At 41.3% G+C, this 12,489-nt stretch overlaps 1 protein-coding gene across 2 annotated transcripts in view; it reads right to left on the bottom strand.

Moving 5' to 3' along the window:
- The window catches only part of OSBPL3 (oxysterol binding protein like 3), a 204,289-nt gene that overhangs the window by 171,147 nt on the left and 20,653 nt on the right, over positions 1–12,489 (bottom strand). For both annotated transcript variants that reach the window (XM_034063572.1, XM_034063578.1), the window contains exon 2: positions 11,204–11,329. The gene's annotated coding sequence lies outside the window, so the exon portion shown is untranslated. The remainder of the gene's footprint in view (positions 1–11,203; positions 11,330–12,489) is intronic.

The following is a 12,489-nucleotide window of genomic DNA, read 5'->3' as shown; positions in this document are numbered from 1 at the left end:
CCTAAGATAACCAGCAGTCTAAGGTAATCAGAACTCTAAGGTACCCAAACATGTAAGGAAACCAAAAGTCTAAGGCAACCAAAAGGCTAAGGCAACCAAAAGTCTAAGGCAACCAAAACTCTAAGGCAACCAAAACTCTAAGGCAACCAAAACTCTAAGGCAACCAAAGGTCTAAGGTAACAAGAAGTCTAAGGTAAACAAAAAAGCCTATAGTAACTGAAAGTATAAGACAACCAAAACTCTATGGTAACCAGAAGTCTATCATTACCCGAAACTCTACGGGATCCGAAAGTCTAAGGTAACTGAAAGCCTAAGGTAACCAAACGTGTAAGGAAACCAAAAGTCTAAGGTATCCAAATGTATAAGGCAACCAAAACTCTTAAGGTAACCAAAAGTCTATGGGGACCGAAGGTCTATGGGAACCAAAAGTCTAAGGCAACCGAAAGTCTAAGGTAACTGAAAGCCTAAGGGAACCAAAAGCCTAAGGCCTAAGGCAACCAAAAGTCTATAGTAACGAAAAGTCTAAGCTAAGCTGAAATCTATAACTAAGAGCTAAAAGTCTATGGAAACCAAAAGTCTAAGCCAAGGTAAAGACTAAGGTAACCAAAAGTCTAAGGTAACCAAAGGTCTAAGGTAAAGAAAACTCTAAGGTAACCAAATAAATAAAATATTATTTCCACCTGTAACTTCCTTGTGTCTGATTTGTTTCTGAATGGAATGGAACGGGATGAGATTCAATGGGATTGGAGGGAATGGAAATGGGTGTAACAAAATGGAATAGAATAGAATGGGATAGGGTGGGGTGGAATGGGATGGAATTGGACAGAATAGAACAGAAGAGCTAGCATATGTTATGCGTATAGTTCTCCATTACAAGCTTTGACCTAGGTCTGAGGGGCTGTCTGCAGTGCAGATCTCAATGGAGGCCAGTCCTGGCCATTGAGGCCTATGAGCACTCTCTGGACTCTGACAGAAGGAGACCTGCTCTCCTCATATACTCCCCTTCAGACTTGCATGGGGTGCCACTGGAGAGAGAGGATTGGGCCACATGGACTCCTGATGGAGCGCTGCTGTTCTCAGGCTCTTGCGTTTGGTTCTGTTCCTACAAAAGAAACAACTCAGGCATTTTGAAAAACCAGCATCTGGGGGAAGGGTGGGGTTGGGAGTGGGGGAAATCACAAGGAAATGAGCCTCCATTGCCCGTGTAAGGAAGATTTGTAATCACCGAGTTCAGGAGCACAGCCTGCTTCAGGCTGAGGGCTCGCTGTTGGAGCCTCACTGAGGTCAGAGGTGCCGTCTTTTGCTACCCTCGGGAAACCCAACTAAAGTGGAGGAACACAGAAGAGTTTCAAAACCCAGCTCACACGGGGTTTCTGCAAATCTCTTCAGGTGCTCATGGTCCAGAGACAATCGACATCCCTCACCCCCATCAGAAGGCACTGGCCTCCTTTCCACAAAGCGACACAGCCAATGCCTATGATGGGACATGATACCCATTCAATCCCTTCCACTAGGGCAGGGCTGGGAAGAAATATCCTCCAATATTTCCTCAGCATGTACTGATAGGGAAAAAGGGAAGTGAAGACACAGGCAGGGACACCTTCCACTCGACCAACATTGGTCAATACGCCATCCAACCTGGTCCCATCCAACACAACAGCTCAGACATATTTATATCTTCCTCTATTCGAACTTCTAAGAAAAGAAGAAAACTGTAATACTCATGCATCAAGTTGCATTTCAGTCTTAATAGGGGTTTATACAACCTTTACATTTACTTTTTCAAACTTAAAAAGGAGTGAGGTAACACTGACAGGAGCAAAATTAAGTACATAAGATTTTAGCCTCATCCTGTTTTACAGAACCCTAAAAAAAACTGATCATGATTTTAAAATGCCTATTCCTGCTCTGAAAGATACATGTATTATGCAAAGCCCAATATCTGATTTTAAGTGCAGAAATACAAAGTTGTAAACAATTCTCATCACTCCTTTCTTTCTTCCTCACTTATATTTCTCTAAAGCCTGTAGTCCTCTATACCTTTTGGCTGTACTGTCCACTGCGCTTCCCACCACCATACAGAGATGATGACTATTGAGGCCTGGTGCCACTCTCCTACCACTACACTGCCTTTACGAAAGATCAGCTTATTGCAGTGATGCTATTTTTACACACTGATGATGTGACAGATACTCAGTATTTACACACAGTGTGTGTTGTTTCTTTTGACAGAAAAAAAAAATCTGTGATGTTGTTCAAAAAATCTTCCATCCAAACTACTACTACTATTAAGTCACGGCAATGGTTGCCAGTAGAAATAGTATCCATTACTGATAGTGTAGCACCTCTGGGATAACTTAACAAGGATGAAAAGCCACTGTGCAGGAGCAATTGCAGCCATAAGGAGGAGTGAAAATATGGGAGAGAAAGAACTCTGCAGACACCAAGTCAGTGAGGAAGTCCTGTGGGAGAAAGTGCTCCATGTGCCAGAGCAGCCCATGGTGCAGACCACAGTGAGGCTTTGGTGGGCACCTGGTGTTCAGCCACGGTCAACCCACCACAACACCCATCATGGCAGCCCCTGCACCCCTGCTGGTGCACCAGGTCACCAGCATCTCTTCACCAAGGAGTCTGCAAATACAGGCTAAACTGAAACCTCACAGCTTGCAGGGGCAGATTGCTGCAGAGGGAGATGCTGAAGCATGCCCTGAACAGCTGTTATTTAGCTATTACCACCTGGTAACTAGTTACTTTACCATACCCTTCATAACTCTATGGCACCAAAAGTTAAAACAAACAAACCAACCAAACAAACAAAAATACCCCTCCAGAAAAGCCCCAAACAAACAAAACATCAGCACAAACGTATAAAAAAACCAACCCAAAACACAAACCATATGCAAAACTTTGAAGGTGAAACACAAACGGCAGTTTGGGCAGACAGAACAAACAGCCTTTGAGATTCAGTGCCTCAGTGAAAGCATGAATCATGTCCTAAGGAATAAATAACTTTGCACTTAGGACAGCTTCAAAATGGTTTTCATTTCTGGTCATGGCATGACTTTGGAAACAGGAGAGTGAACTCCTCCGCTCTTCAGCCACCCCCCAGCAGGAAGGCAAGGGGACCTTAAGCTATACAACTGTTGCTCTTCATCAGAGATTTCTAAGGCCACCCTTCAAGTATGACACATCTGCCTTCTGACGTACACAAAGAATTACTTTTATTCTTCACCTGCTGGACAAATACGCAACTTACAGAGTTCACAACACAGGAAAAAGTCACCCAGTCTTTCTAAAAAGAGGTAAGCCTCACGGAAACAGGTTCAAACATACCCTGAAAGCCAGATGGTATCTTAGAGCTACTCTAACAAGGGGCAAGTTTGCATGTTTCTCTAAACACAAAACTGTTCTACATCAAAGGACTGACTTGAGATCACGACCTCCAGATGAGAAGTGTGTGCTTCTGCTCAGTGAGAGTGCAATGAAAACATATTCGGTGGTAAGAATCTGGGCTACCTCTATCACTTTCTGGAAGCAAAACTCAGAATCTCACTTTGTAACATCCTCCTGGTCATGTCAGTAAGAAGGCTGTTTGTTCCTGTTGCTAAAACACAGGGTGATCAACTCTGGAACAATGAGACACACACCAATTGCTACTTTCCTGTGCATATAAGCAGAAGGAATCAAAGAGTTTGAATAATATGAGACAAGATTCACAATCTCCTCTTACCAGTTACTTTTGCCTATCTTAGTTATATATTTCAAGCACTTAAGTGTCACTCCCAATGTAGAAAACAGTAACTATGAAAAAGATCTGAATTTTCAAGCACAAGACAGGCTGTGTCCCTGCTGCAGGGGCAGACTGTGGCTTTGATGTCACAGGACCAAGGAGTTCACAACCTTTTCACACCACTTCAAGCCCATCAGTCTGACATGCGCTTGCCATTTACAAGTGACAACTTGCCCTAAAAGATGCATTTGCAGAAAGTTGCTATGACTGATTTACAGTGCTCTATTAGTGAAAGTGTCCCTGTATGTCTGATCCACCTTCCACAGTTTCACAAACGTTTGATTTCTGCCAACACAAACTCTAAAAATGACTTTATACTGTAACCATACTAAATCAGCAGTTCAGGTGTTTCAAACATCTCTGTTCAATCAGGCATTATTAGTAAGACTGTAAGTTAACAAACACCCTTCTCCTCCCTTTCTCCAGGAACATCTATGTCATAAACACATAAATGTATTGGCTTTCACAAATCAGAGGTGTTGCTCTGTGGATATAACTGTAGGAGTTCACCGTAACAGAAACAAAGCTTGCTAAGGACACAAGATTAGACAACAAGTTAAAAATGGCCAGAACTCTTGAGCAAAACAGTCACATAGCAAAAGAACTTGGAAAGGTAAAAGAAGGGGAGCATGTCTTGATATAAGCAAAGCTAGTGCCTGGAAAACACAGACTTCAAGTACTTTTAGCTTACTTCGGTTGCAGAAAGAAAATACTGTTTGTGTTGTAACTCTGTGGAATTCAGTGGCCCCACTAAACATGAATGAACGATTTCACACCATCCTTCTACTTATAGTTAGAGACAGAGCCTCCCAAACATCTGCTAGCTTGGGATACTCCTTGTCTGACCAGCCTGCAATAAGTTCTGCAGGAAGGTCACACTGTTCTAAATCTTTGCTAGTTAACAGAAGAATTACAGATAGGGCTGGCTTCAGCTAGTTGTGAGATTACTGAGGCATCCAACTGTGCCAAAGGTGAAAAGTACACTGTGAGGAAGACTGCTTACTTCATCCTCAAGACCCCTGCCCACAATCACCAGAGAGCAGTGTGCAGATGCCAAGAGGAGGAGACTTCGGATAATAAGTTCCTGGAGCTAGTTATAATATTCCCTGCCTCTACACGGGAATTAGGAATATGTATGTGACTAATGCAATAGTGAAGGTATATAAACCTGTGACAAATACTAATCACTTGCGCCTCTGGTCACGCGCCCAGAGCTGTTGCTTTTGCTTTATTGACTTTGTCCCTCAATAAAACCTTGTTATCTCGTTTAGCGTGAGTTCATATTTCACATCTACCTATGCTACTACCCATCGAACTAGTCCAAGGATTCATAAATAAATCCACAAGAAACACTTTGGATTTCATCTCAGAGAAGCAGCTTAAACTTGTAGATACCAGCTTGTGCACACAGAAGACCTATGGTTGTGCACATTGCTTATTTTGGCATTTACAAGTATATGCATGCTAAGGTTTGACTCCTCTTCCTTTGAAGGAAGTACTAAATGACAATCTAGCACAGAATTTAGCTCTGTACAAAGAGCTTTCTCATCAGACAGTAAGTTAAGGGCCATCAGACTATACTGAGCTGACAATATTCACTGCTCTCGCCACACCATGGCTTACAGAGCAAAATGAAATACCTTTCACATGATTTACTATGTCAGTGGTCCAAGTGAGAGAAAATCAAAAATCAATGTAAAAAAATGCCTGTATTGAAGAATTAAGCTTGCAATTGCTGGCTGGCAAAACTGAGAGAAAGTACCAACACAGAAATACACAAGCATTCCATGAAGTTTTTTTTTAATTAAATTTAGAATGATTGAGGAATAAGGATAACTTCCTTCACTGTATTTTCCTGTATTCAAGAGTGGTCAGGAATTGCCCTAAAGATTCACTAACATATGAAAACTGCTTCTATAACAGCCATAGATTCAGTTTTCAACTTTGTAAAAATGAATTCACCTTAACTTTGTTTTCAACTTTGTAAAAATGAATTCACCTTAAGGTGAATTCACTTTAAACACCAAGTCCTGGGTTTTTTCTTCTTCAAGGAAAGCTCTATCAGTAAAATGATACCGTCTGTTAATGTGATACTGAAGAGATCTCAGGAAAAGAGTGTTACAAATTATGAATGCGTTACAAGATCATATGCCAACAGGATAGTACAACCTCAGTATGAAAAACAAAACAGTATTGTTAAGATAAATACCAGTTCCCATTGCAGCTTGCTGCTGCACCAATTAGAGGAGCAGTGAAAAATTCCCTTCTTGTAACAGTCCAAACTCTGTCAGTTTTGTATCCCTTTAGTATTTTGTATCCCTGTTAGTTCTCTATGTGTAATCTACCACCCTTCCTTTCACCAATTATCAAAGTTGGCTTTCAATGCAGAACACACTTGTGCAGGAAAGATTAGGGTAAGTAAAGTGAGGTTTTGTTCCTGCCTTTCCCAACACGTTTCCTGTGGGGCTTCATGTGAAGTCATGAACATACGTGCTGCACAGGAACCTCATTTGTAAATAAAATAGCCACATGTCACACATGGAGTGAGGGCTACGGGAGGTGAACTGTGCTCCGTTCTGCCAAGTACACCAACTTTTCTGAACGTCACTGGACAATCATGAACATTGCTTTGCTGCTTTGCTACAGAACTTCCCAACATCATCAGCTAGCTTATAATAGTATTGGATAAGCTCTGGTATCTGCACATGTAAATGGTTGCTCTCTATGTTTTGGTAAAATTCATACAGAGGGAACCAAAACCCCGTTGTTTCACCCCTGGGATCACTACGCTCAAATGACCGTGCGTGGTATAAAAGCCTTTATTGATGCAGGCTGAACACACAGATTCATTTACAGGGACACCTCGCAGCGGTGCCCTGTGTGTGGCCACCATGGGCAGGGCCACCCCCCTGGGCCTCCTGGGCACAGGCACTGCCTCAGGGCCAGCACCCCAAAGGCCTTTCTCCAGGGCACACTGGGCAAAGGGGCAGCACCGGCAGGGCTGCGGTGGGCAGGGCTGCGGAAGCCCCGTCTCCCCTGTGTCATAGTGCCAGCACCCGGCAACGCAGCATCACAATGCTCGGGGCAGTATAAGAGCGGCGAGCACCCTTCCAGTGCTTTGGAGCTCCAGTGCCAGGCACTGGAAGGGTTCTCGCTCCCACCCTAGATCAGGCAGGCGGCACTTTGCTGCTCTTGGAAGCCCCTGCGGTAACCAAAAGTCTATGACAACCAAAATTCTAAAAGCAACCAAAAGTCTATGGCATCCAAAGGTCTAAGGCAAACAAAGGTTTACAGTAAACAAAAGGCGACGGTATCTAAAAGTCTAAGGTAACCAAAGGTCGAAGGTAACCAAAAGACTAAGGTAACAAAAAGCGTATGGCAACCAAAATTCTAAGGTAACCAAAAGTCTATAGCAAAAAAAGGTCTAAGGCAAACAAAGGTCTATGTTAACCAGAAGTCTAAGGTACCGAGAAGCCTAAGACAACCAAATGTCTAAGGCAACCATAAGTTTAAAATAACTAAAAGTCTAAGGTACCAAAAAGTCTAAGGTACCAAAAAGTCTAAGGTACCAAAAAGTCTAAGGTACCAAAAAGTCTAAGGTACCAAAAAGTCTAAGGTACTCAAAAGTCTAAGGTACTCAAAAGTCTAAGGTACTCAAAAGTCTAAGGTACTCAAAAGTCTAAGGTAACCAAAGGTCGAAGGTAAACAGAGGTTTAAGGTAACCAAAAGTCTAAGAAACCAAATGACTATGGTAAACAAAGGTATTTGTTAATCAAAGGGCTAAGGCTAAACAGAGGTTGAAGGTAACCAGATGTCTAAGGTAAACAAAAGCGTATGGCAACCAAAAGTCTAAGGTAGCCAAAATTCTATGGCAAGCAAAGGTCTAAGGCAAACAAAGGTCTATGGTAACCAGAAGTCTAAGATACCGAGAAATCTAAGACAACCAAATGTCTAAGGAAACCAAAAGTCTAAGGAACACAAAACTCTAAGGTAACCAGAAGTGTAAGGTAACCAAATGTCTATGGTAACCAGAAGTCTATGGTAACTAGAAGTCTATGGTAAACAGAGGTATAAGGTAACCAAAAGTCTAAGGCAACCAAAAGTCTAACGGAACCAAAAGCCTAAGGGAACCAAAAGTCTAAGGCACTCAAAAGTCTAAGGTAACCAAAGGTCGAAGGTAAACAGAGGTTTAGGGTAACCAAAAGTCTAAGGTAACCAAAAGTCTAAGGCATCCAAAAGTCTAAGGCATCCAAAAGTCTAAGGTAATCAAAGATCGAAGGTAAACAGAGGCTTAAGGGAAACAAAAGTCAAAGGTAACCAAAAGTCTATGGTAACCAAATGTATACGGTAACCAAAAGTCTACAGTAAACAAAGGTCTATGGTAACCAAAATTTTAAGTTAAAAAGAGGTCTAAGGTACCCAAAAGACTAAGTTAACGTAAAGTCTAAGGTACCCAAAAGTCTAAGGTACCCAAAAGTCTAAGGGAACCAAAAGTCTAAGGGAACCAAAAGTCTAAGGGAACCAAAAGTCTAAGGGAACCAAAAGTCTAAGGGAACCAAAAGTCTAAGGGAACCAAAAGTCTAAGGGAACCAAAAGTCTAAGTTAAAGAAAGGTCTATGGTAAGCAAACGTCTGAGGTAAGCAGAGGTGCATGGTAACCAAAAGTCTAAGGTAAACAGAGGTCTAAGGTAACCAAAAGTCTAAGGTAAAAAAAGGTCTACAGTAACCAAAAGTCTAAGGTAACCAAAAGCCTAAGGTAACCAGAAGTCTAAAGTAAAAAAATGTGTAAGGCAACCAATAGTCTAAGGCAACCAAAAGTCTAAGGCAACCAAAAGTCTAAGGCAACCAAAAGTCTAAGGCAACCAAAAGTCTAAGGCAACCAAAAGTCTACGGCAACCAAAAGTCTACGGCAACCAAAAGTCTACGGCAACCAAAAGTCTACGGCAACCAAAAGTCTACGGCAACCAAAAGTCTACGGCAACCAAAAGCCTAAGGCAACCAAAAGTCTAAGGCAACCAAAAGTCTAAGGTAACCAATGGTCTCAGGTAACTAAAGGTCCAAGGTAACCAGAAGTCTAAGGTATCCAGAAGTCTAAGTTAACCATAACTCTAGACTTCTAACCAGAAGTCTACGATAACCAGTAGTCTATTGTGACCCGAAAGTCTATGGGAATCAAAAGTCTAAGGTAACAGCCTAAAGCAAGCTAAAGTCTAACATAACCAAAAGTCTAAGGTAACCAAAAGCCTAAGTTGAGCAAACGTGTAAAGCAACCAAATGTCTAAGGCAACCAAAACTCTAAGGTAACCAAATGTCTACGGTGACCAAAAGTCTAAGGCACCCAAAAGTCTAAATTAACCGAAAGCATAAGGGAACCAAAAGCCTAAGGCAAAGAAAAGCCCAAGGCAACAAAACGTATAAGGTAACCAAACGCCTAAGGCAACCAAAAGTCTGTGGTAACCAAAAGCCTAAGCCAAGTTAAAGTCTAAAGTTACCAAAAGTCTAAGGTAACCAAAGGTCTACGGTATACAAAAGTCTCAGGTAACCATTAAGTCTGAGCTAAGCTAAAGTGTAACTTGAATGAAAGTCAAAGGTAACCGAAAGTCTCATGTAACTGAAAGTGTAAGGTAATGTGAAGTCTAAGGTAACCTAATGTCTGAGGTAAACTAAAGCCTAAGGTAACCGAAAGTCTAAGCAAAGCTAAAGTCTGAGCTAATCTAGAGTCTAAACTAAGCTAATGTCTAAGATAACATAAGCTAAGATAAAGGAACTTTATTTATAAATAAATAAAATATTATTTCCACCTGTAACTTCCTTGTGTCTGATTTGTTTCTGAATGGAATGGAATGGAACGGAATGAGATGCAATGGGATTGGATGGAATGGAAATGGGTGTAATAAAATGGAATAGAATGGGATAGGGTGGGGTGGAATGGGATGGAATTGGACAGAATAGAACAGAACATTGAGGACACCAGAACTGTACACTGTGCCCCAAGTGGGGTCTCACAAGAGCAGAACAGAGCTAAGTAGAACTATTTTCTCCTCCTTGCTCTTTTCGCTAACTCTTTTCCACTTTGTGATTTGTAGAAGTTGGAAATACAAAGATTCAACCCTTGTGCCTGCTACATAGTTCACCTTTCAGGACTCATCTCCAGCTTCCCAGAGGAAAGACAGTCCTCCTGGGAAATACACAGCTCACTGGGAAATATACCTGTGACAAGCTCACAAGAGAAACTGTGAGAGATTTAGTAAAAAAAAAAGAAAAAATAGTTCACCAAGCTTAAAGCAGGGAGCAAGGCTACCCAAACACACGTATAATGGGAAATTAGTGCACAACAGCAGTGCTGAGTTCTGCTGGACAGGTAAGAGATCCACAGAAGCTTGTTAATTTCAAAACATTAGTTCATACACACTAACAGTCTTTAAGAACTGCACTGTTCAGAACATCCAGCCTTCCTTCCACAACTGCAACCAAGTCTATGAGTGAGATGGATGCAAGACCTACAACATCCAGTATGTCCTATGTGCCCTATAGCACTAACTTAATGCCTGTAGCTTAAAAAAGCCAAGAACATACTGGGAAAAAAACAACCCAGTTTTAAAATACAGCACAAGCAGCTTGCCAGGAAGCTCAAGTGCATTATCGACATCCTTACCCCAAACCCAGAAACTGTTAAGTATGCAGGATGCGCTACAAGTACATTTATATGCTATCAGAGAAGGTAAAAGACCAGAAGTGCCATGACTGGCAGTATGTCTTTAGACAGAACTTTTTCCTAATGACAAACTTCACAATTAGTGAACACTCAGGTAAAAACTACCTCCACCAGCAACGTAAGAACATTTTTCAACATCACTGGTAACAATCTCAACCTTGCTGAAGTCTTATATTGCTTTGCAGTCTATAGATAGCATTTCAGGATGAGACACTACCCAGAGTGGTACAGTAGGTGAGAGAGTCTGTTCCTGACCTGGTAGGTGACCGGTGAAAACCCCAAGGCCTAAGATTAAATGGAACCCAAAGACAGCAGCACACCCTCACAAATGTTATTTTTCCACAGCACCCTCAAAAGTAACACAGCATTGAGGTTTTTTTGAAGAATTACCCTCATCTCAGCAGAAGATCACATTAGCACAACCACAGGTTTCCATTTCCTTGCTACATCCTTCAGTTCTTCCAGACACAGAATTAGGCACAATGTACCATCCCCAAAGGGTACTGAAGTGTTGACTCTATGCCAGCTACAGCCCTCTTTCCACTCTCTATCAATGGAGTGATTCTTCATAGCAGGAAGCTTCTTGCACAGCTTCTTTCATTACGTTTTCTCTAGGCTGAAACAGCCTCCACATCAATTTAATTACTACTTTCCTATGGGGAAGGTCCCACACTCATGATATAAGGAATACTGACTTACAGTGAATTGGTAGTCTTTGAGTACCAGCTATGAAGATTCCAAATCTCCTCTTCTTTTACAGCAATGAAACTCTGAGCAATTCCATTAAGCAAGATGTGGCAAGCTCACATGACTCTTGTGCTGGGTCTGAAAAACAAAATAAGAAGTAAAACTTGCTGCTGTATTGTCCTTTCATACCTGGGAAGCACAAGGGAGAAAGAGACGACAATATATGAATAGCTGGGAAAAAAATTTACCTTTGTTTTGTGTGCTCTCTACCCTCCCTCCTTCCTGTCCCCCAAAAAATAAATTCCCTAACATACAGCATCAAGAGCTGTATCTTCATCTCCTGAAAGAACCATACTAGAAGTTCAGGTTCGCAACATTCTCCTATATAAGTAAGCAATTAAGCCTTAGTCTACTAATATGCTAGCAGAGCAATGCATTTTTAACAGAAATCTTTCTTGCCCAAAGGATCCAGAATTCTGCGTAAGTCTGTAACTCTGAGGGTGCAGGGAACCAAGCAAACATCCTGTCAGCACAAAGAAAGAAGAACACTGTGCAGGAAGAGACACCAGAGGTACTACTCTTTGACAAACTCATACCACTATTCAACTGCTGCTTTCAAGAAACCAACATGCAGTTCTGATATTTATTCCAGTGCACCTTTTCTGAAGACTATCCAAGTTCATAGTTTCAGCAGCCTGCAGGAGGACTTCTCTGCACAATATGAACGTTACCAAATAAATCACGACAAAGTTTAATGTGCTCAGTTTGAGCTCATTAGTTTAGCCTCCACATTCATGGTTCTTCAATTATTTCATCTGAATTTCTGTTCTACTGAGTCAGTAGATACCCAAATCAGCTTGATGATAATCTTCCCAAAAGTCTGTAATCAACACCAGGCACACCAGTATCTGGGTACCACACATTCACTATTTATGAAAAAAAGCACATCAATAAGCTTCCTCCTATGCTCTGAGACTTTTGTGATCTTTCTTCAAGATCAATATGAGAAACAGAATTCCTCAAACTATTTGTACCCTAGATTGAACACAGGCATTCACTGTTATAATTTTAACTTTTTTCTTAGTTTTTATTTCTATGTGCTGTCAACAAAACACACATCATTGCAGTAATGGAACTAAAATCTTCTGCATTTCTTGAATTATTGATATTACTGCATCAGTTTAGTATTTTTTAAGTGTTAGCATATTTTCCAAGAAAAAAAAAAAAGTCATTTTCCCTGTTTTCACCTTACTGAGCCTTGAGCAAGATCTGCCTTCTCTTATCAGTTGTCTACATTT

The sequence above is a fragment of the Melopsittacus undulatus genome, chromosome 1 (assembly GCF_012275295.1).
Source record: "Melopsittacus undulatus isolate bMelUnd1 chromosome 1, bMelUnd1.mat.Z, whole genome shotgun sequence".
Lineage (NCBI taxonomy): Eukaryota > Metazoa > Chordata > Aves > Psittaciformes > Psittaculidae > Melopsittacus > Melopsittacus undulatus.
This window is presented reverse-complemented; position numbering and strand designations above follow the sequence as displayed.